Here is a 23,849-nt window from a genome sequence, read left to right on the forward strand (position 1 = left end):
GAATAATAAACATTTATCATGATATAAGGAAAATAAAATAATAACATTATTATTGCCTCTAGGGCATATTTCCTTCAGGTGCGTGTTGGGGCTGACGTCGCCGGAGAATAACAGGACGTGTGGGGGAATAGAGGGAGGGACTGGCCAACGTTGAAGGGTACGTACGGTAGGGCGGTGAAGGCGCAGCTAGCCATGGGAGGCGGGAGCAGGCGGAGCCAACGGGGTGGTTTGGTTTGGGTGGCTGGAGGAATAAGAAGACAAGAGATAGAAGATACACGACAGATGTTGGATGTCAATCCAACAGCTGGTAGGCAAAATCGTTTGTTGACTAGCTAGTAAGTCGACACCACCTTGGATAGGCTATTTCTTCGCGGGTCCCAAATGTTAGAATCCAAATCTGTCATGGTCATGCAACCTTTCCTATGAAAATTTACATCCCATTTGATGTGCTAGTTCGAAATAAGTTTGTGGGTGCTGGTGGGGGCTAATCACTTTGTTTCTGTAATGCACAGTGAGTTCAAGCAGCCGGCTAGAGTGATGTTATTTCCCTTGGTTGGGATCTGTTAGTTGTTACAATATTTCACTCTAAATTAAACGACTGGCAAACCATTTGCCTTGCTTCAAAGAAAATATGACAGTCACAGTCAAGCTGGAAAGGGCAAGAACATCTAACTCTAGCTTACAAACTGTACAAAAACACGAGGGTTAATTGTTCATCAGGTTTACAAAAAAAACCAAGTTGAAAAGGGCAACAACATCTGACTCCAGCACTGTTTTCGGTAGTCACAGTCAAATGGATAAGTTAGGTCCATAGAATGAACATCTTGGGTCGTAAAATTTACTGTATTATGACCACAATATGTTGTAAATAGAAGCCCGACACGTTCAGAAGCTCTTTTGCCCACTTGAAACTCCTTTTTTTGCTCTTCCACATACCCATCCGTCAAAACCATGCTGGTGATAAACTTAAGTCTGATGGACAATAGTAACCTCGCATTTAGCAGGAAGAATGTGACAAATCTAGTGTTTGCACGGTTGGCTACATATCGTTCTAGCGTTATTGTATTCAATCGAATCTCATGAGAAGTGAGAAAATCCCGATGCTTACGAATCCACCGATTGGTTATAACTTTCTTACCCCGTCCTGTTGCCTAAATAGACATGAAGATTGAAAATAGTTAAGGTCTAAAAACAGAGTGTCGAAAGAGCAATAGTTGAACGGTTATTCTAGTACACTATATGCGGGCTTCCAATGTGCATGAAATTATCACCTTTATATACAACTTCTCCAGACATGGAAAGCATTGTAGCAAGCCAATAATCTTGTTCATATCAAAACTATTCATTTGGATATATAAGATCTTGACAGAATCCAGCACCATTGATAGGCCATCCATGGAGAAACTCTTCATTGAGCATAGAACACAATATTAGTACAAAATGTGTACTCCAAGATGACATATAACTTATCTGCAGAAATTTAAAATGCAGCTTATGGTTACAAGTGTAGATGATAATGTAAATACCTGAAGAACTATGGAGGCAAACACCATATTGAAATGAGCACAGAGATCATGTATTACACCCAAGGTCTCCAGTTTAGGCGCAAGGAGGATGGTTATTTGCAACGGTGAATAACTAGAATCAAGGATCAACCTTTGAAGTGAAGGGGCATCTTGGATGATGACTGCCTTCCGTCAAAACAAATTCCAATTCTTACAAGGTTAGGCGACTTTATTTGGAGACAACCGATTCTAACTGTGAAAACAAGCACCAAGCACTCCAGGGCAGGGCAACTGGAGTGGATGATGCTGTGCAATGAGGCCTTCGATATATGAAGCCGCACAAGTGAAAGTTTCTTGAGAAATGGGAGTCGAATGTTTAGTACCAGATTGTCTGGTAGGTCGCACAACGCAAAGGTGGCGGTGTGGAGAGAGGAGGAAAACCGCGAGATGGACATCGGTGCTGAGGGCACAGGTAGATGGCGTTCGGTATCTGGTAGGTGATTTCCAGGGGAAAAGTAAAACTCAAGCAGCTGTAGTTCTGTGAATTCAGGGGATTTCAGCCAGGCGTCCACCATGCAGGGCATGGTATGCTTGCTCAGGTAGCATGACGGGATGCAGAGGCTTTGAACGGAGCCCTGGTGGGAGGAGATGATGGCTCTGGGGATTTGAAAATCATTGAAGGGAGATAGCTGGCGACAGTCAAGATTAAGGGACACGGCGCGCCATAGAGGGCGCCATGAAATTGAGAGGACTTGGGTGCGGTAGCAATCCTTGGTGGGGAGAAGCGAGATGATCTCCCCAAGGACGGCGTCCAGGAGATCGCTGATGCGGTCCACCCGAGATTCTACGGGTTCCTGGGATCCGGTGGGGGCGGGGTCGCCGCTTCTCCCCGCGCTGCCGGGTGCGGGATCTACAACAGGTGTCGCCGCTGGCGGGAGCCTCATCTTCTTGGCGCTGGGGTCAGCCGACTCCATTTTCCTCGAGGGTGTCGCGTCACGCTCACGAATTTGAGCAGAGTAACGAATGACAAGCCTAGTTGTAGTGCGAGTGAATAAGAAGGGGAGCTGGGGGTTTTCTGTAGTAGTGAGGAAGAAGGGGAGCTGGGGTTTTCTGTAGGAGTGAGGTGAGGAATTTCGGGGTATGAGTGGAGCGAGCTGACGTGAGGTGGGTGGGAGTGAGGAGGAAGAAGAACACCCATGTTTTTTTGGGGGGCGGTGTGCTGGGTGTGGGTAGCGCCTCTCATTCAGTAAATATACAGACTTTTGAATTGATTTTACTATTTACTAGGGTGGATGGGCTGTTTTGTCTTGGGCCCAGAGAAACAATTACTACTAGTACAGTGGAGACACTCTACAGCTACCCAGAAAAACAATTACTACTAGTACAGTGGATACAATACCGCTTCTGGCTCTTCCTAGGTCATCGAAACGTCTCCCTCTACTGAATGCCGTTATACTTTTGTTCACCGACATGTGGGCCATGCAGCGCGCAGGCCCAAATGCCATCCACCAAATTAGAAGGCAGTATGCAGGCGGAGAGTCACCTCAGTCGTAGTGCGGCAATAACGAGCCGTCGTATCACAAAACCCCACCTCCCCGCAGTCTAAGTTTGACGGACGAAGCAACATAATTTCACTCTTCGCTGAATCCCCTTCTCCCTCACCGTCTTCAAGAAAGGCAACACTCGCATCTGCCACTGTTCTTCTCTCCCAACGAAGGGAAGGTATGCGGACCCGTGATGTTGGTATATTTTCATTCAGAGAAAAAAAAGAACTTTTGCAAAGCAGTAACCGATCCTCACTCTCTTTTTTGTTTCATTGTCATTGCGATTGTGTTTTTCTTTCAGTGGTCTCCTAGTATTCATCAATTTCATGATGGACCAAGGAGAACCAGGCAAAGATATGCCGATATTGGAGCAGACGCGGGAGGCTGATCCCCACGAGACAGAGAGCTCCAAGAAGATGGAGGCAGCCACCGAGCCGACCCCAGGTACGCTCACGGCCACTACTGAGATGGTCAACTCCCCGTTTGAGGTTACAACCCCCGTGGCACTGCAGGAGCAGTTTTCCCCCTTCGAGGATGTGTCCCCCCCGCTGAGCTGCCCAAGGTGATTTTCTTCTTTGCCGATCTCGATTGTGGTTTTTCATCTAAGTATGTGGTGATGAATAATGCAAAATTTTATTAGCTTCGATGCCATGCTATACATAGTGGTTTAAATAACTTGTGTTTCTTATACTGGAAAGTAATTCAGAATTTGTTTCTGTTTCAGTTAGAGCCCTGATGCAGATAAGGATTGTGTGGTTGTACATGTCACTCGCTATGAGGCGGATGACCTGAATATACGCACTGGGAAAATAGAGCTTTTAGGTTGTTGGATCCTGGAAGCCATTTGTGCTTATACCAATGAAGAGTTGTATTCCAGCCTCACTGTTGTCAGGCGTGTTGTCCAGGGTGTACTGAAGCACAAGAAGTTCAAAGCCACTCCTTCGTTTGTGAGGCATACTGTTCCTGTCAAGCTTACGCAGGAAGATGACGTGGCATGCCTCCACAAACAAGTTTATGAGTGGCAAGGCCACAAGGTTGTCTTCATGAAGGTTCACAGGATTGAGCTACTGCCAGACGTCCTCGATGATGTTCATGGCAAGGTCCGTCTTGTGTCTAGCCCAAATTAGATTGAGGCATGATATACTTGCCCCAGCTAGTGTTTAATAGTAGTTTGGATTCTGTCTAATTATCCGAACCTTGCCTGTTATCGAGCCCTCTGGGGCTAGTACTCTGTTTGAATCCATCTATGGGAAATGCTGCTACTTTTGTGTGCCTGTGAATCATCGTAATTGTTGACGAAACAGATGTGTTCTCACTAGTTTTATCATACGAGCAGTGTGTGTTTTGATGAAATAGAGTACTCGTTTGAGCACTGTGCGCCGACGTATACATAAGTACTTGTAAACACTATTGGTGCTACCCCGCTTGTAAGCAGTTGTGCAAAACACGGCACATTGGCTCAGCTCGCTTCAACACTAGGCTATCGACCAACTAACAATCAACAATCTGTTGTCTGACATATAAGCAACTATATATCTTGTTACAGTGGTTCATGCAGTTAACCGAGGCCACAATGTAAATTCCAAATGTTCACACGCTAGTCCAGTGTTCATGTGGAACACTCACATTAAACTTGGCTTCATAAAAAACTTGAAAAGCATAAGTTAAGCAATTTTATACATCTCAATGATTCATAGAACATAACAAACATATACTAGTTCACAACAAAAGACAAAGTTGTGAGAAGGTTTACAAATTAGGAAAAAACAAGCAAGGCTTCTCTGAGCAAAGGGCCTCCTGGCAGGCTTAAATTTCCTGGAGTTCACTCTGGTTTTTTCTTGTTGCCACCATCCAGGGTTAGGTTCTCTCATTCCAGAAATAACCAATTATAATTGCGTTCTCAGCTGGAATGCTGAACTGAATCATGTAGTGTACTGACCAGCTAAAATTCTTATGCATTCCACTAAATTTAAGCACCTCTATTTGCAAAAATAAGCAGACCACAATGCCTCTTGTCCGCACACCTGTCCAAAAGACCGCCGTGCAGTCGTGCCAGCTAGTCCTCGGTCCATGGATGAACTGGTAGAAAGTGCATTTCGGACTAGGATGCAGTTGTTTTCGCTCGTCCCTACAATGCAATCAGGAAGTAAAACGTACGAATCAACTTCTTTTATATTGCGTTGGTCATTCTACCTAGTAACTACCAATGTAGGAATACCTGGAAGACGGGTGGTTAGACGACGGCAATGAGGGATAGCCATCTCAGTTTGCGCAGTTCTACTAAAACTGAGGTGTGTGCTTTTGATTGGATAGAAACAATACGGAGACAGACATCCCAAAATGATATGGAGACAGACATCCCTGTTTGCGCAAATACGAAATACGGTTATTTAAAAAGTGACATATATTTGCAATGGCGTATGATTAACAGCAGCTGTATCTACTACTTTCCCATTTGCGTTGTCCCCCAACACCCGTCACTTTCTTTCCCTTTTCAACCAAGAGATAGGTCCACTTCCCCCCACACTTCGCCATCCACCATGCTTTCTTCGTCTTTTCAAACAAGATACCTGTTGGGTAGCCAGTATCTACTACTTTCCCCCGTTTCCTCTTAGAAACAAGTCCTAGATTCATGCTACAGCTTTCCCACTTTCTTCCCTGTTTGAACCAACTCTTAGAGTCGACTGTATGAACTAGCTTTACCTCTAATAATAGTAAAAGTCTAGGTGGCTTTGGAATAGGGGATGGAAGTAGAAAAATATCCACATGAAGCCAAGTGGGGAGCTGGGGCAGTAGAGCAAGGCAGGTTTCGAAGGAATATATACCTGACGGTCGTTGGCATGTGGCAAAGACGGCGTCGGGAGGCCGCATCTTGGCCACAATACCACAGGGAGGAAGAAGGGGTCGGAGGCCCTCCGGAGCCGGCGCTCTCTCGGAGAGAATGGCATGGTCGCCGATTGGGACGCGCGAGCAGCTGTTGGTCTCCTCCCTCGCCAATGACGATAGCGTGAACGATGCACCTACACCCCTGCCCCGGTCGAGGTTGTCCGGCCTAATTTGTGACCAGCCGTGAGCTGAGAGAGAGTGTGGCCACCTATGTCTTGCCTAGATCTGGAGAGCATGAGAGAGTGACCGAGAGGAACCCTAGTAAAGCAAGCGCTAAGGCTCCTGCTTATATATATAGTGGAGTGATTTTGTTGTACCAGCTTCAAAAAAATGCGCTCCTACGTGTACCCCCGAGTGGGTGTGAGAGAACTAGTGCATGCGTGCGTGCACCACTTCTCTTCGTGAGAGTACAATATACTATGCCCAAAGAACGTTCGCCACAAGAGTAATAGTATAAGTGTGTAACGTGTGAGCTAAAATAAAATGTGCGCGATGTCTTTTGTTATTTAGAAGTTCTGAGGATAGGGTGTGAAGAGCACATATGTGTGTGACATCTACCTGCAGATAGACGGTGGGTGCGAGAGGACTCGGGAGGGTGCGTGTGCGTGAGAGAGAGGGGGCACGTATCAATGCAATGCATGTGTCCATAAATCATTATCCGACAAACGTTTGCCACAAGCCTTTTCCTGACGAACGTCATAAGAACGGTTAGATCGGCATCCGACAATGTCAGTTTTGCCATGTCATTTAACAGAACAACCACTCCTCCTACACACAAATCTTCCACGTGAGTGTTAGCAACTGTCGTATGCTCCCTCCGTTCCAAAATGCAGTGCATATAGCTTTATTGAAAATTCAAACCTCGCAAACTTTTACTGAGTTTTCGTGTACCAAATTGCACATGTAGAATACCCTGTATATATCATTTCATTCACCTTCGAGAGGTAACTATAAAGATGGGGGAGGAGTCTACAAAGAAAGACCATCGTATCACCTGCATCAATTTCAACCATCCTTTGGTGTGGAGGAATATCATAGGAACTCTATATGTTATGATTTTTATAGGATTTTTTCCTTTAGAGCCAATTGGTTCATAGGAATAGATTCATATACTCCACATTTCAAAGGAAATAAACATGATATCATTTCTATAGCTTTAGAGCCACTTGGTTCATATGAATGGATTCCTATACTCCCATAATTTCAGAGGAAAATAAACATTAGCGTATATTCAATAGAAAAGTTCCTATGATATGAACCAAATTACATCTATTTTCTAATCCCTCCTCATAGGAATTGAGATACATGGAATCTCTAGATTAATTAGAAAAGTTCCTATGATGTCAACCAAATGACATCTCTTTTCCAATCCCTACTCATAGGAATTGAGATACTCCATGTCATCTCTTTCCCTACAACTTCCATGTATACATCTTCTATTCCTAAATAGCTAGTACAACCCACTAGTAGCTTTTTTCCAAGACATGCAACTATGGCACAAGAACTATATAGTGTGCGAATAACTTGAAAGATGGTCGCTGGATGAAGCTAATCCGACAGTGCAGAGATGGCAAATCCGAGCACTACTAGCCGTTGGATATCATCAACATTCCACCAGATCTACCACATGTACAATTTAGAAGACTCCATGGTTGAACTTAAGCATAATGCACAAACCTCAAAACACAAGCACTTCTCCTTTGTTCTAGAATCTTCCATATCATAATTGATTTTCTCTAAATGAATTGCCATTATTTTTTACTTTATGCTTTACAATGCACAAGCCCATGAATCTTAACATTTTTATAAAACTAATTGATTTTGAATGAGATGAACTATAAGAACTAAATGAACATCTACATCATGCATAAATGACTCAAAGCTTTACATGCTATAGTGTGTATTTATTCATAATTTGGTTCCGAAATCTCATGCGTTCAATGCATGTGTACCTTACTAGTTTTGAGTAGAGTAGCAAATTTCACGTGGCCCCGAGTATATCAAAATGCAGGGCCCATGCATCACTGCCTTTCGGTCGAACCTACGTCCACAATTTTTTGTACGTACTACATCTCCACTGGTCCCAGAACCCAAAATGCTGCCTCGTTCCCCTAAACCAAGCGGCCCACACATATTTAAGGCGTCGACTCGAACTCAATCCCTCTCCCGTTTACTATGACGTGGCCCCGCACGCCCTAGTAGTACTCCTACAAACACTACCGCCGCATGCATCATCGGTTTTCTTCAAGAGGACGAGGGAGAAGCCGATTTGTAGTGGAGGCGCTTAAAAAAAGATCTGTAGTGGAGACCCCTAGCCTAGAGTGCCCTAGGTAGCTGCCGTACGCATCATTGGGTTTCTCTTTTCTTTATGCTCTTGCGCCCTAGAGTGAAATGATGGTTGCTTCGTCCGTCCAGCTTAATGCTGGAAAGGTGGGGCTTTGTGATTTGACCCCTCATTGCTCATTTTCTACTACTGAGGTGCTACGACCGGGGTGCCTCCAATTCCAACCGCTGCTCCAAACTGTAATTTGGTGCATCGCACGTGGAACAAGATGGTGGATGAGCCACATGTCGGCCAAAGGGGTCCTGTTAAGTGTGTCGCCATTTCGTGTGCGGACTGACCCTTCTTGAGTCGCTACGCCAACACGACAAGTGCAGCCTACCACTTGGTTTTGCTCCTTGGTGAATCCCGACTATATTGATCTAAAAAGATACGTACTGAACTACCCTCTCTGTCTCGTTTTTTAGACGTCTCGGTTTATAGGGCGTGCACGTAGTTCTAGGCCATCCATTTGACTAACTAAATCTGAGTTACTATGACATAAAAAGTATATCATTGGATTATTAAGCGGATGTAGTTTCTAAACATATACTGTTCATCACATATATAGCTAGTTAAATTATCAACCTAGAATGACGTGCATGCCATGTAGTAAACCGATACGGAGGAAGTATAGTAGTAAAAATGAGGTGATTTTACCGAGCGATCGGCGGGGGAGCATGGCCTGTCATGCGGTCCCACGTGTCATGATGTACCAAGGCGATGCGCGTGTCCCTCTTGAGGCAGAAGCAATACTACGTGGTTTGAGATGATGGCGAACCGAAGTGTGAAATAATGGTTGCTTCGTCCGTCTGGGAAGGTGCGGCATTGTGATTTGACGTCTCATTGCTCATTACTACTACTACTGGGGCGGTATGACTGGCGTGCGTCCCCCCTGCTGTTCTGCACTGTTATTTGGTGCTTGACACGTCGACCCGGTTGCTATATGTCCCACATGTCGGCGACAGGAAGTACATAATTCATGAAAGCGGGCGTCGACGGAATAGTACAAGACACGGCTTGGGTTTTTGCTGCTTCGCGCAATCCATCGATACAAACCCGGACTAAAAAAAGGCGAGGGCGGGTCTTTTCCCGCGCGGCAGGCAGGGGAGTAAGATTTCCTCCTCGTCCTGCGAGCCACCGCGCGCGTGGGCGAGGGAGCGGGCGTAAGGCATATAGTACTACTACTAGTAAGCAAGATTCACCTCATCCTGTGAGCCACCGCGCCTGTGGGCGGGGGAGACAGCATACTAAGCAAGCTTCTCCTCGTTCTGCGAGTTGATGGGACACATCAAAAGTACTCCAGAGTATAGAGCCTTGCCTCTAAGGTAGGCCCCACATGGTTTGCCTCTTTTTTAACATAACGCGTGCAATTTGTTTGTTCACCCGTGGTAGACGATCCTCCCTCCACCAAGTGGACAACCAGTACACGTGTCAAATTACCACGTGGGCTGCCTTTTCGTACAAAAATGAGCTCCACCGTGTACCCACGCGGGTGTGGTTGGGAAAGAGATGGGAGTACGTGCACCGTGCGTGTACCTCTTCTCTTCGTGCACGTCCCCCACCTACGTGGGTGTGTGTGAGAGATACAAACCTAGACAAATGGCTTATGCGGAATATCTACTCTTCATAAGCCATTGTAAGAGTGGACAAAATGGTGAAGGAGGAGATAGGGGAGCGGCGGAGGTGTGCGATTCTTGGCCGACGTTTGGGCTCGTTTAAATAGGAGATTAAATAGACGGCGGATGGGAGGAGCTCGGCCGGTGTTGTGTTTAATGCCGGACCGATCATGAACGGACGTGTGTCCAGAGTGGGTTTCTCGGCTTCCACACAGGCGGGTTTAATGGAGGCGTTTGAATGCGGCAAGGAGGCGTGTTCAGTCGGGCGTGCAGCGAGTGGCACCCTCGACTCTGACGTAGGACACCGCGCCGTTCTTCCACTGACGTGTGGGCTCTTTGGGTACATGGCCTGCATGTCAGTGACCCAATGCAGGCAGCGCACAACAGAGGAACCTTTGGTGGGCCAGGGCGGTCAGAAGCGGGCATTTAATAAATCGATGATTGTTCATTGAGTGTGACGTCATCCTTTTCATGTAGATAAGCATATAGCCTGTTCGATACGTTGTGATTCATAAAGACCGCTGCAAACATCAATGTCCTGCTTATCACAGATAAGATTGATTAATACCCGTAACAATCCATGTCCTTAATAAAGGGTGCATGCACGTATAGGTTGAGCGTGTGTCTTGCGTCGTGTGCTGTGTGCATGCAGGCGTGCGAGTGTTGCGTGCGTGCAAGGGTATGTTTCAGTGTTGCATGCATGTGTGCGTACGTGCGTGTGTTCGTGAGTGCATGTGTACGTGTTAGTGTTGCACACCTGCATGCGTGCATGTGTTCGTTATGTGTACGTGTCAGTGTTGCATGCCTGCATGCGTGCGTGTCTTGCGTGCGTGCGTGTGTACGTGCAGGGTGAGGCTACACGTCAGTCGAATGACTTTTTCATCTCTGGTCATTAGATTTTCCAGCCGTTGGATACAAAATCAAGGGCCTGCAGTTTATCATCAAACTCCACCCCTTGAGCCGCCAGCCACCACCGGCCGAACCGTCGGCCCGCGCCGCCCGCGGCCGGCCTGCGCCGCCCGCGGCCGGCCCGCGCCGCGACGCAGCCCCACCCGTGGCCGGCCCGCGCTGCGATGCCGCCCGCCCGCCCCGAAACCACTTCCCACCGTCGGTCCGCCGCCGCACCGGCCATCCCTCTAGACCCCCCCGTACCGAGATTTTTCTCCGGCGATCCCCACCCCACCGCCCAATCAACGCGCCCCACCACCGCCGACTGCCAACCAGAGGTCTCACGACTTCGAGTACCCACCAACGACTAATTTATTACCATTTCTGTCCTTCATATACGCGCTAACGGGTGGGCCCTATGGTAATGTGCGCTGCTGAATGTGGACCGTTTGACTGGTCAATTGATCGTGTCATCAACAAATTACGGAGCTGTATGGTGAGCCAGTGACCGTATGATCACCCTAAAATGTATTTTATTATCATAGTACAAACTCAAACTACCATTTCTTTCTTTCATATACGGGCTGACAGGTGGGCCCCACGGTTACGCGCCCCGATGGTGCAACACTAGTTGTGCCACGTGGAACGTTTGACTGGTCAATTGATTGTGTCATCAACAAAATACTGAGTTGTACGGGTGAGCCAGTGACCGTATAATCATGACATGTATTTTTTAACACGGTACAGACGCAAGGGCTCACCGCTATAAGCGCACACACACACCCTACCCCTATGAGCACCTTCGAGAGAGTGAGCTAGCATATGATCTTTTACGAAGTCACCATAGGTGCCTCGTAGTCGAGTGGAACGTCTCCTCCCACTGAACGCACATCGCCAGAAAATACTGAAATTAGCCTAGGATAAATGCGAGCACCGGGACTTTAACCCTAGTGGGCTCGAGAAACCACTATCCTCCTAACCATCCAACCACATGTTGGTTAGCACGACATAATGTATGTGGTGACCGTGATGAGCTTATTCTGAAGTCCAGTGACCATATCGTGCTTTTGCTTCAAATACAATGACCGTAAGTGTCGTCAACAAAATACGGAGCACGCATCAAATGCAAAGTCTGTAAGTGTCATCAAGAAAATACGGAGACGTATCGTGAGCTAGATACCGTATGATCACCACAAGAATGTATACGGTGACCGTAATGAGCATATTCTGAACTCCAGTGACCGTATAGTGCTTTAGCTTGAAATAAAGTGACCGTCATGTGTGAATGTGTCGTGGGCATGCATACTTTTAGAGGGCCGAGAGATAGTTTGTATGCGTACGTGAAAGTGGTGTAGAAAGAGGGGATGTCCGGTGGAGACAAGGAGAGATATGCACTTCGTTTCTCTTTCCCGTGACTAATATTTTAGGAGAATATATAAACATTCACAATGCAGAACACATATTCTTGGATGCACCATGCAATTACTTTCATGTATAACATTGTACTATTGTATATGCTTATTTTCTTAGTGGCCGACTGCGTGTGTGGTGTGGTGGGCACATCATTTCTAGTTGTGGTGGGTCAACATGGGGACTCATGGGTCGGTTCCATCCTACGCCACATAGGTTGGATCGAGACGCGTTATACGAAGACCCATGTGAAGGACTCAGCATACAGCACGAAGCTAGCTACCAGAGTCGCGTAGGACTCTATCCCCACTGGTGATAAGCCGACTATATATGATTTGTAACCCTAGCCCCCTAGTATGTTATAGAAGCTTGAGGGCTAGTTCTTCGATAGTATACACACACGCACAATGTCTGGTATTCACGTGTACTTTGTACACACCCCTATCACTAATATACAGTACCAGGAGTAGGCTTTTTCCTCTACTGCAAGGGTCTGAAATAGGGTAAAACTTTGCCTCGTATTACCATCCAGCCTAACAGTCAGGGATATCCTACCGAATGATATGATGGAATCATATCTGCCAACTACTAAGAGAGAGGTGTGTCTGGGGAGGGGGAAATGTGTGCGAGAGAGGCCTAAAGATAATGTGCATGCGGGAGACACGTTGGCACACACACACACACACACACACACATATATATGTGTGTGCGTATAGAGGGCTAGTAGAGATCGTGCGTGTGTATATATGCATGTGAGAGAAATAGTGTTTTCCAACTGAGATTAGTGAAAAGAGTGGTACATAGTAGTCAGAAAGAGAGAGAGAGAGAGATACGGAGAGAGCATGTGCGTGAGACTCCCCGACACCCCGAGAGAGATTGTGAGCATGTGTGAAAGAGAAATGCCGATGCATATAAAGTGTGTGCACTTGTGCGGTAGATAGAGAGATATATAGCGCGTTTGTGAGAACGGGCCGAGGCATAGTGCATCTACGTGTAAAAGGCGGTTCTATGGATTAAACAAAAATATAAATGGCATTATTATTTTTGGATGAGATCATGAATTTTGCAAATTGCGTATGGGCGAAAATCGGTCTATCAGACACCCATACTCTATTGAATTCTAGCATGTGCATGTGTTTATTTCATATTATCGATCCATAGAGTGAGAGCGGTTTGAAATACATGCAATGGATGCTTTTGCAATTCATATACAAACATTAATTAGTGCACTCCACGTTGTTAGTGTGAAACACTTTATACGTTTGTCACTTGCATGGATACATTCCAAATTGCTAGCTACGAAATAGAATGCATGTCGAATTCAACATAAAGAGGGTTTCGAAGATTCAAATTCATAGGAAGTGCATTCATCTATTTGAACCCGAGATAATGGAATTTGTAAATCAGATGTAAAAGGGGGCATCAATCTTTGTTGTGCGTTTGAACATGCTATATATATTCATACGCATGTCTAACTTTTTTTTTTGCAACCAAGGAGATTATATCTGGAACCATGCATGAATTGAGGTAAGTTGCATATTTTTTAATATATACTTGTGTACAATGTATATTCAAATGTACCACCTCCATTCCAAAATAATCGTAGCTTTAGGATTTTCAAGAGTAAAGATTTGTGAAGTTTGACAAATCCTGAATGTTCAATTCAAGAGAACCGAAAACGTTAATGCTTCCGCTCCCAAATATTGGACGAAGCGCCAAATAGGCCTCTGGTCACCCGAAACCGCGCGAGACTAATGTTTGGTGGTATGAAATTACTGTCCTGACTCTGGCCCGTGTAGCCTATCGGCCCAATGTCCAAAGGTCTAAACCAGGGTAGGTTTGTAACTTCACCAAGACGCCAGTCTCAACCGCCTCTGAGAGGCATTCATACGCCGTGGGCGCCTAAACACCCATGCCCTCAGCCGAAATCTACCCCGCCCACATTTGGGACACCCGAGATTACTATCCTACCCCTAACCCGCAATATGTCCAAAATTTAGATGGGGGCAAAGTTTGTAACTTTCCCCAAATTTCAAACAAGCGCATCCCAAACCGAAACATTGTTCCCCCTTAAGTTCCCCGCCTCCCTCTGTTTCCCCACACATACTCCATGGGCGCCAAAACGCCCTCTCCACTAGCCACGAAACCGCAGCCTCCTCCGTCCTCCACCCCATAGCGCCCAATCCACCGCCGCCCTCCTCCATCACGCCGGAGCTGGTACCCCAAAGTCGTCGTCCAACGCAACCGCAACCGCAACACCCTCAAGGACTTAGCAGCTGAAGTCGAGGTAGAGCTGCCTCCACGACGCCGACGCCGATGTGCGCCGTACCAGAACTACTTCGACCACGCCGTCCTGCGCCTCACTACTGTCGCTCCACTGTCGCAACCGTCCACCGCACCGGAGCTGTTCCCGCTACGCCGTTGTTCGCCGCCTCAGATTTGCTTCCCCGCCACCGATAGACAGCCACCGCACCACACTCAACAACTTGGCCATGGGTTCGTCCAAGGCTGCACCGTCCTCCACAACTTCTCGTTTCAAGCGAACCACAAGAAGATCATTGGAAAAACAGAAGGAGGACACAACACTGCCAGCAGAAAGAGGTACTCCTCTTCCCTTATTCGTGCAAACCTTACGTCTCTGCTCACACTGTATTCATCCCATGAAAGAAACTAGTTGAGCGCTTCTTGCTGCATCTTCTTCATGATACTAAATGCACAAGGTTTCCTTCCTTTACTATTTCACCTTTGCTAGAGGTCAGTAGCCCGCCTGGATTTCAATTCAGGGTGAGTCGAACTGCAATTAAAAGAAGCAGCACCCGCTTAGGCGCGCAGAGCACCTAGTCCGCCTATTCGCCGGGGAAGCGGTGCATCAGTGTCTATCATAGGGGTGTGGGGCGCAGGAGCTACTTGCGCCCGATCTGGAGGCCAGCGGGGCTTGAATGGATGGCCAGGGGGCGGTGCCAAGCACGGCGGTGCGGTGAGGTCGAGGGGAGGGCACAGGCAGGGGACTGGGCCGGTGGTCGTTGCCGTTTCGAGGAAGATTGTCAACACTGACTGGCTGGAGGTAGATGAAGGCGATCTGCCCGTTCTTTGTACATCGGACGGTGCATAAAAATGGACTGACCTATTTGTTTTCAGTCGAATGTTATTTTCATAGAATCCTGTAGTAATTTAGTGTGCCATGCATGTTGTAGAGCTATCATATGTCTCCCGTCATTTATTTCTCACCGACCTGCTATCTGCTACCTTTACACTGTACTAATTGTGCACACACTTCACCCATACTCACACTATTGTTTTTTTGCATGGGTATTTCAGACTCTGACACAGTGTTGATGAATGCTGAAAATAAAAGACAGAAGTCGCTCTAGTGTAATTCGAACATAAGCACTAAGCTTTTCAGCGCTCTAAAGGATGCAGTGTCGGCAGTTGGAGACAGGAAACGTAGCTCTGCATTTGATGATCTCAATTTCCACACACAACCATCCCAAGTGCTTGCTTTAACTTCGCGCTGTCAAATGTGGTTGCATGTTGCATATGGTGTCTAGCTTGAATTGCTTCTAATTTGGTTAAATTGCATCTGCTTACTTTACACATTATTCCTTTGATAATGACATGCATCTTCCTGTTTTTGATACATACTACATATGTCTATTAACCATGTTCGTACATCAAACTAATGCTCTTTTGTATCCCTCGTCAATCACTTATGATGAGACAGTCACCCGAGTGGGTTACTGTGAGACGCCATACTCGTTTAAAGAGTGCAGTGTCATCCTCCCCACATGATTCTCAAGAAACAGCAAGGCTAAATGAAGATAGTCAACGTAGCCCTCTAGTTGATGACCGCAATTCCCCCACACCACCATCACAGGTGATTGCTCTAACTTCGCAGTGTGATATGTGGTTGCATGTTGCATACGGTGTCTAGCTTGTAATGCTTCTAATTTGGGTAAATTGCATCTGCTTAGTTTACACATTATACCTGTGAATATGACATGCCTTCCTATTTTTGGTACACACTACATCTATGTGTTAACCTTGTTCTTACATGAAACTACCTCTCTTCTGTATCCTGCATCAGTCACTTACGATGAGTCACCTTTATTCGTTGCATATTGCATATTATTTCTAGCCTGTTGCCATGTATTGCTTCTAATTTGGTCAAATACATTTGTTAGGGCACCCTTTTAATTTGGCAGAGTGATATTGGTTTCATCTTTCATATGCTTTCTAGCTTGCATTGATTCTAACAAGTTCAAGCACCTTGTGCTTAGTTTACACTTTATACATCATACATGTCAATATGTCACGCTGTCCTGTTTTTCATACATATTCCATCCTCCTATCATGCGGCTGCCTTACATGAAAGCAGTGTTCGTCAATATCATGCATCAATGAGTTCTGAAGAGCAAATTTTATTCCTTTTTCTTGTGGGTTTGACTTGACAAGGCAAAATCAAGAAAGAGGAAGGAAAAGAGTAAGGAAGACGATGATGGTGATCCTCTACAGCAACATAAACGGAGCATCGGTACCGATTCTCCTTGTACTGATAGTGCATTACAAGGTCCAAGTCTCCGCTCCCCTACTCCACCATCCAAGGTGCTTGCTCTAACTTGGCAGTGTGATATCTGGTTGCATGTTGCATATGGTGTCTAGCTTGTATTGCTCCTAATTAGTGTAAACTGCATCTGCTTAGCTTACACATGATACATGTGAATATGACACACTTTCCTATTTTTGGTACATACTATATCTGTCTATCACACCATGTTCATACATGAAACTACTCTTCTTGTGTATCCTGCATCAGTCACTTATGATGGAACACCTTTAAGTTGGCAGTGTGATATTGGTTTGCGTCTTGAATATGATTTGTAGCATGCATTGCTTCTAGTTTGATGAACGCCACCTATGACGAGATAGTTTTAATTAACTTGGTAGAGTGATATTGATTGCACCTTTCATATGGTGTCTAGTTTGTAGTGCTTTAATTTGTTGAAGTGCCTTCTGCTTAGTTACCACATCATAGGTGTGAATATGTCACGCCGTCCATTTTTTCGTACATATTCCATCCTCGTATCATGACTTTTCCTTTCATCAGAGTAGTTTTCGTCAGTATCATGCATCAATGAGTTCTGAAGAGCAAATTTTATTCTTTTTCTTGTGGGTTTGAGTTGACAAGGCAAAATCAAGAAAGAGGAAGGAAGGCGATGATGGTGGTCCTCTGCAGCAACGTAAACGGAGCATCTGTACCAATTCTCCTTCTACTGATAGTGCATTACAAGGTCCAAGTCTCTGCTCCCCTACTCCACCATCCAAGGTGCTTGCTCTAACTTGGCAGTGTGATATCTGGCTGCATTTTGCATATGGTGTCTAGCTTGTATTGCTCCTAATTAGTGTAAACTGCATCTGCTTAGCTTACACATGATACGTGTGAATATGACACGCTTTCCTGTTTTTGGTACATACTATATCTGTCTATCACACCATGTTCTTACATGAAACTACTCTTCTTGTGTATCCTGCATCAGTCACTTATGATGGAACACCTTTAAGTTGGTAGTGTGATATTGGTTTGCGTCTTGAATATGATTTCTAGCATGTATTGCTTCTAGTTTGATGAACGCCACCTATGACGAGACAGTTTTAACTTGGTAGAGTGATATTGATTGCACCTTTCATATGGTGTCTAGTTTGCAGTGCTTCTAATTTGTTGAAGTGCCTTCTGCTTAGTTACCACATCATAGGTGTGAATATGTCAAGCCGTCCATTTTTTCGTACATATTCCATCCTCGTATCATGACTTTGCCTTTTATTAGAGTAGTGTTCGTCAGTATCATGCATGAATGAGTTCTGAAGAGCGAATTATATTCCTTTTTCTTGTCAGTTTGACCTCACAATGCAAAATCAATAAAGCTGAAGGAAATTGGCAAGGCATTGGATGATGGTGGTCCTTCCGAGCAACTGAAACAGTGGTTCTCTACAGATTCTACTCCGCCATCCTCCCAACAAGATCCGCAAGACAACGCAAGGCTAGACAGTCAACGTAGCTGTGTAGATGATGAGCACATCTCCCCTACTCCACCATCACAGGTGCTTTCTCTAACTTGGCACTATTATATGTGGTTGCATGTTGCGTATGATGTCTAGTTTGTATTGCTTCTAACTTTGTTGAATTGCATATGCTTACTTTACACAATGCCTGTGAATATGACATGTGTTCCTGTTTCTAGAACATACGTGTACATGATGAGCACATCTCCCCTACTCCACCATCACAGGTGCTTGCTCTAACTTGGCACTATTATATGTGGTTGCATGTTGCGTATGATGTCTAGCTTGTATTGCTTCTAACTTTGTTGAATTGCATCTGCTTACTTTACACATAATGCCCGTGAATATGACACGTGCTCCTGTTTCTAGAACATACGTGTACATGATGAGCACATCTCCCCTACTCCACCATCACAGGTGCTTGATCTAACTTGGAACTGTTATATGTGGTTGCGTTTTCCGTATGATGTCTAGTTTGTATTGCTTCTGATTATGTTGAATTGCATCTGCGTAGCTTACAACTTATACCTGCAACGATCACTTACCAATAAGACACATTTAACTTGGGACTGTGATGTAGGTTGCATCTTGCATTGTCTTCTAGCTTGTATTGCTTCTAATTTCTTGAAATGGCACTTATGACGAGACACTTTTTACCTGATAGAGTGATATTGGTTGCATGTTCATATGGTGCATAGCTTTCATTTCTTCTAATTTTGTTGAAATGCCTTCCACTTACTGTTTTTTCATACATATTCCATCCTCCTATCGTACGTGTGAATATGAAACGCTGTCTTTTTTGTATATATTCCATCCTCCTATCATGCGCTTGCCTTACATCAAAGTAGTGTTCGTCTGTATCATGCATCAACCAGTTATGCAGAGCTAATTTTATTCATTCTTGTGGTTTTGACTTCATAAGGCAATATCAGAAAATAGGAAGGAAAAGAGTAAGTTAGAGGATGTTGGTGGTCCTTCGCACCAACGCAAACAGAGACTCTCTAGATTTGCCACTGTTATTGCTAATGAAGTTGAAGTCCCAAGTCTACATGATGAGTTCATCTCCCGTACTCCACCATCGCAGGTGCTTGCTCTAAGTTGACAGTGTGATAATTGGTTTCATGTTGCATATGTTTTCTAGCTTGTATTTCTTCTATTTTGATTAAATTGCACCTGCTGAGTTTATACGTTATACATGTGCATATGACATGGTGTTCTGTGTCTAGAATACACTGCATCTATCTATCATACCATGTTCTTACATCAAACTACTGCTCTTGTGTATCCCGCATCAGTCACTCATGATTGGACGCTTTTAACATGGCAGTTTGATAGTGGTTGCATCTTGCATTGATTTTTACGTTGTACTGCTTCTAATTTTTCGAATTGCCACTTATGACAAGACACTTTTAACTTGGCAGAGTAATATTGGTTGCATCTTTCATATGGTGTCTAGCTTGCATTACTTCTATTTTCTTGAAAATCCTTCTGCTTAGTTTATACATTGTAGCTGTGAATATGTCATGCCGTCCTGTTTTTCTTACATATTCCATCCTCATACGGTTGTCTTACATCAAAGTATTGCTTGTCTGTATCATGCATCAATGAGTTCTGAAGAGCGATTTTATTCTTTTGTGTTGTGGGTACGGCTTCACAGGGCAAAGTAAAAAAAGAGCAAGGAAAATAATATAGTAGGGAGTGGTGTTACTCGTCGGGAGAAACGGAAAAGGATCTGCCATCTAGATTCTGCTGGTACTTATAGTGCAGTAGAAGGTCCAAGTCCACCGGCTAAATCTACAAACATAGTATCACCTGCTCCACCAGCTGTAGCATCCGCTTCAACTGTACCAGCATCTCAATAAGTTACTCATTTGTTTGCTCTGGAACTGGCCAGTTCCCAAGCTGCCTTCACACCTAACACTACTTCCAAAGCACTGCTGACACAACATGACTAGGCAAGATCAGATGAACCTCATGAGCATCAACACCAAGACGGTACCTGACCGAGTCAAGTTGCAGTTGCATGCTCCTTTATATGTACTCTCATAGTTTGATGTACACTAACACTTTCCATATTCGTTGTTGAACTAGCACCACAACGCAAGCGGAAACAGACATCAGGGATAATGCTTGACAGATTAACAAAATCTAAAGGAGGAAGAATGGAGATCCATTTTGAGGCAAGTTTAAAAAGGCCACGTGATGCTACAGAGTCAGCCGTTGCCGTTAGGTGTCATGCACGTATCCTCCCAACTTGAATCCAGTACAGGAATGAGAAAGACAATACCCAGTTTAACACCTTCCTTGACCATTTATCCGTAAGTAATGTTATTCATCACAATTAGTAATATTGTCTAGCTATGTCCCATACTTTCTAGTTTCCTTCTAATAAGACTCACATTCTTTTTTCAACAAATGAGGTTCAAGTTGGATCCGAAAGATGATGCAACTAAACAAGCATGCACTCATGTTTTTCAGTTTGCTCTGCGACAGTATCGGTACCACCTTAGAAAATCTCACTTTGAAGGCAAGGTTAACAATGAAATTGCCCAAACATCTCCAGTGGAATATATTACAGATGAAGACTGGACAACCCTCGTTAAACACTGGTCTGATCCAAAGTATCGGGTAGGCTATATGTACTTGATCAGACCACATATTGAACTTGTATTTATGTATGTGCCTTACAAGTGTATCTTCTTATAGGCTAAGTGTTTGAAGAACAAGACCAACCGTTCTAAAGTGAAATTCCAACAGACAACAGGATCTCGTAGCTATATTGCACACTGCGAGGCTCTTGTAAATATCTACTACTTCTTTTTTCTGTGCCATATTATCGTATCTATATTGACTTGTTCCAAATACAGAGGAAAGCTTGTGCGGACCAAAAAGAACCTGAACCGAATGCAGTGCAAATCTTCAAGGGTTGCCACACTAGCAAGATGAAGGGCATGAGCACACCAGTTCAAGCCACTGTTGTAAGTCCTTACTCCTCCTGCCTTTGAACTGATTGGTATTGTGATGTGTTCATTTAACTACTTGGTTTGCAGCCAATGTCAGTTACTCTGTTCACTTTTATACACAGTTGTCTTAACGTATCATTTCACCTTACATGGTTTAAAAGAGATGAAGGATATTCTTTTGGTCTTGATCTGTATTCTAGCTATTATGTTCACGTGCGCACACAATTATAAAATAGCCTGTTTGTTTTATATCTGTTTGCCCATGATATGAATGATGTCATATTATGTTCATCCTACTTTAAACCATGTCTCTTTATCCTTAGATGTTAACGAATGTGAGGAAATAGACAATACAATAGGCATGCTACATGGACATATGTTCCGAAAGTGATTTTATTATGTAGTTGGCACTACAATACATGCTAATGTATTACAGTAGTTCACCAAAATAAGTTATGTATAAACATGTAACCTACTTTGTTTGATTTTGTCTCATTAGTAACTTACCTGGTACACTAATCTACAAGTTCAAACTTTCAAGAAGCTATGGAAAAAATGATTGAACATCCACAACCACCTGAAGGTGACAAGGCTACCACAGGCACAATGTCACCTCTTGCTGCAGTGCGTCAGTATCTCTCCACTAACAGTGCAAAAAGCACCTTCCTGCGTAATTCTGGGTTGGTTGTCAAGATAACCTCGTCCAAATCGCCTACTGAACAAAATCTTCCTGCTAGATAGAGTGATATATCTGTGCTCCAGACACAAGTCCAATCCCTAATGGACGTCGTTTTGGAAACAAGAATAGTGGTTGACAAATGTCGTCAAGATATGAATGGTTTTGAAACCAGACTATCATACATTTGCTTCGTTGTTCAAGAGCAATGGCGAAAAAGGTGAAGATCGTGCTGCTCCATCAGATTCTACAGCATGAAACATTAGCACGCAGGCCAAATGATCTGTGCTTCTATACATCTGATGGTGCTTTTATCTGCAAAGACTGTAAACTTTATGCCAACAGGCCTTTTGTTGTATGGTTGTAATTTATTTTGTTGTGATACAACATTTATGCTGCTGCCAAAGGCTGCAATAATTATGACGCTATTTTTGTATAGTGTAGGTTTATCTTAATAATGTATTTGGCCGAAAGCTTCGTAGGAGCCCAACATGCCAACATTCGCCGGGCCCATTCCAATTGCGCTAAAAACGATTATGGGCCAAAATTTGCATGTAGCCCACCAAAATTTGCATGTAGCCCACTAAATCAGCATAAGATTTCATATTTTCCTGGTAGGTCTGTGCCCATAGTGGGCCTTTAACAGGCCTAAATTTAATTTGGGCCCTCAGTAACAATAGGCCGTTTACATGTGTAAATATCTCGAGCCCATAAAAAACATGGGCCTTTAAAAGACCGAAAGTGAGATTGGGCCCTAATTGTGCCAAATAACCTACTGGTCTTACCAGGCCGAAATGGTGGCCCATTTACGATGAGGATCTTTCACAGGCCGAAATTCGGACAGGCCGTAAATGCACCGACCTAATACACGGGCCTTTAGCAGGCCGGAAGTTCTGTCGGGCTAGATTATCGTCATTTTTATATGGGTCGTTAATGGGCCCGATGTGACGTTGGGCCACAAATGGCCCATGGATTTCGTCCGACGTTAACAGGCCGAAAATCACAACAGGCCGAAAGTGGCCCAAATCTATAGTGGGCTGATACGTCTCCGTCGTATCTATAATTTTTGATTGTTCCATGCCAATATTCTACAACTTTCATATACTTTTGGCAACTTTTTATACTATTTTTGGGACTAACATATTGATCCAGTGCCTAGTGTCAGTTCCTGTTTGTTGCATGTTTTTTGTTTCGCAGAAAACCCATACCAAACGGAGTCCAAACGGAATAAAAACTGACGGAGATTTATTTTGGAATATTTATGAATTTTGGGAAGTGGAATCATCGTGAGACGGTGCCCGAGAGGGGCACGAGGTAGGGGGCGCGCCCCTGACCCTCGTGGCCACCCCGTAAGGCGGTTGGATCCCTTCTTTCGCTGCAAGAAAGCTAATTTCCGGATAGAGATCGTGTCAAAATTTCATCCCAATCGGAGTTACGGATCTCCGGGAATATAAGAAATGGTGAAAGGGAAGAATCTGAGAACGCAGAACCAGAGAGAAACAGAGAGATAGATCCAATCTCGGAGGGGCTCTCGCCCCTCCCATGCCATGGAGGCCAAGGACCAGAGGGGAAACCCTTCTCCCATCTAGCGAGGAGGTCAAGGAAGAAGAGGAAGAAGGGGGCCCCTCTCCCCCTCTCCTCCGGTGGCACCGGAACGCCGCCGTGGCCATCATCATCATCACCGCGATCTACACCAACACCTCAGCCATCTTCACCAACATCTCCATCACCTTCCCCCCTCTATCTACAGCGGTCCACTCTCCCGCAACCCGCTGTACCCTCTACTTGAACATGGTGCTTTATGCTTCATATTATTATCCAATGATGTGTTGCCATCCTATGATGTCTGAGTAGATTTTCGTTGTCCTATCGGTTGTTGATGAATTGCTATGATTGATTTAATTTGCTTGTGTTTATGTTGCTGTCCTTTGGTGCCCATCATATGAGCGCGCACGTGGATCACACCATAGGGTTAGTTGTA

The sequence above is a fragment of the Triticum urartu genome, chromosome 2A (genome assembly GCF_056163025.1).
Source record: "Triticum urartu cultivar PI428250 chromosome 2A, HENAU_Tu73, whole genome shotgun sequence".
NCBI lineage: Eukaryota > Viridiplantae > Streptophyta > Magnoliopsida > Poales > Poaceae > Triticum > Triticum urartu.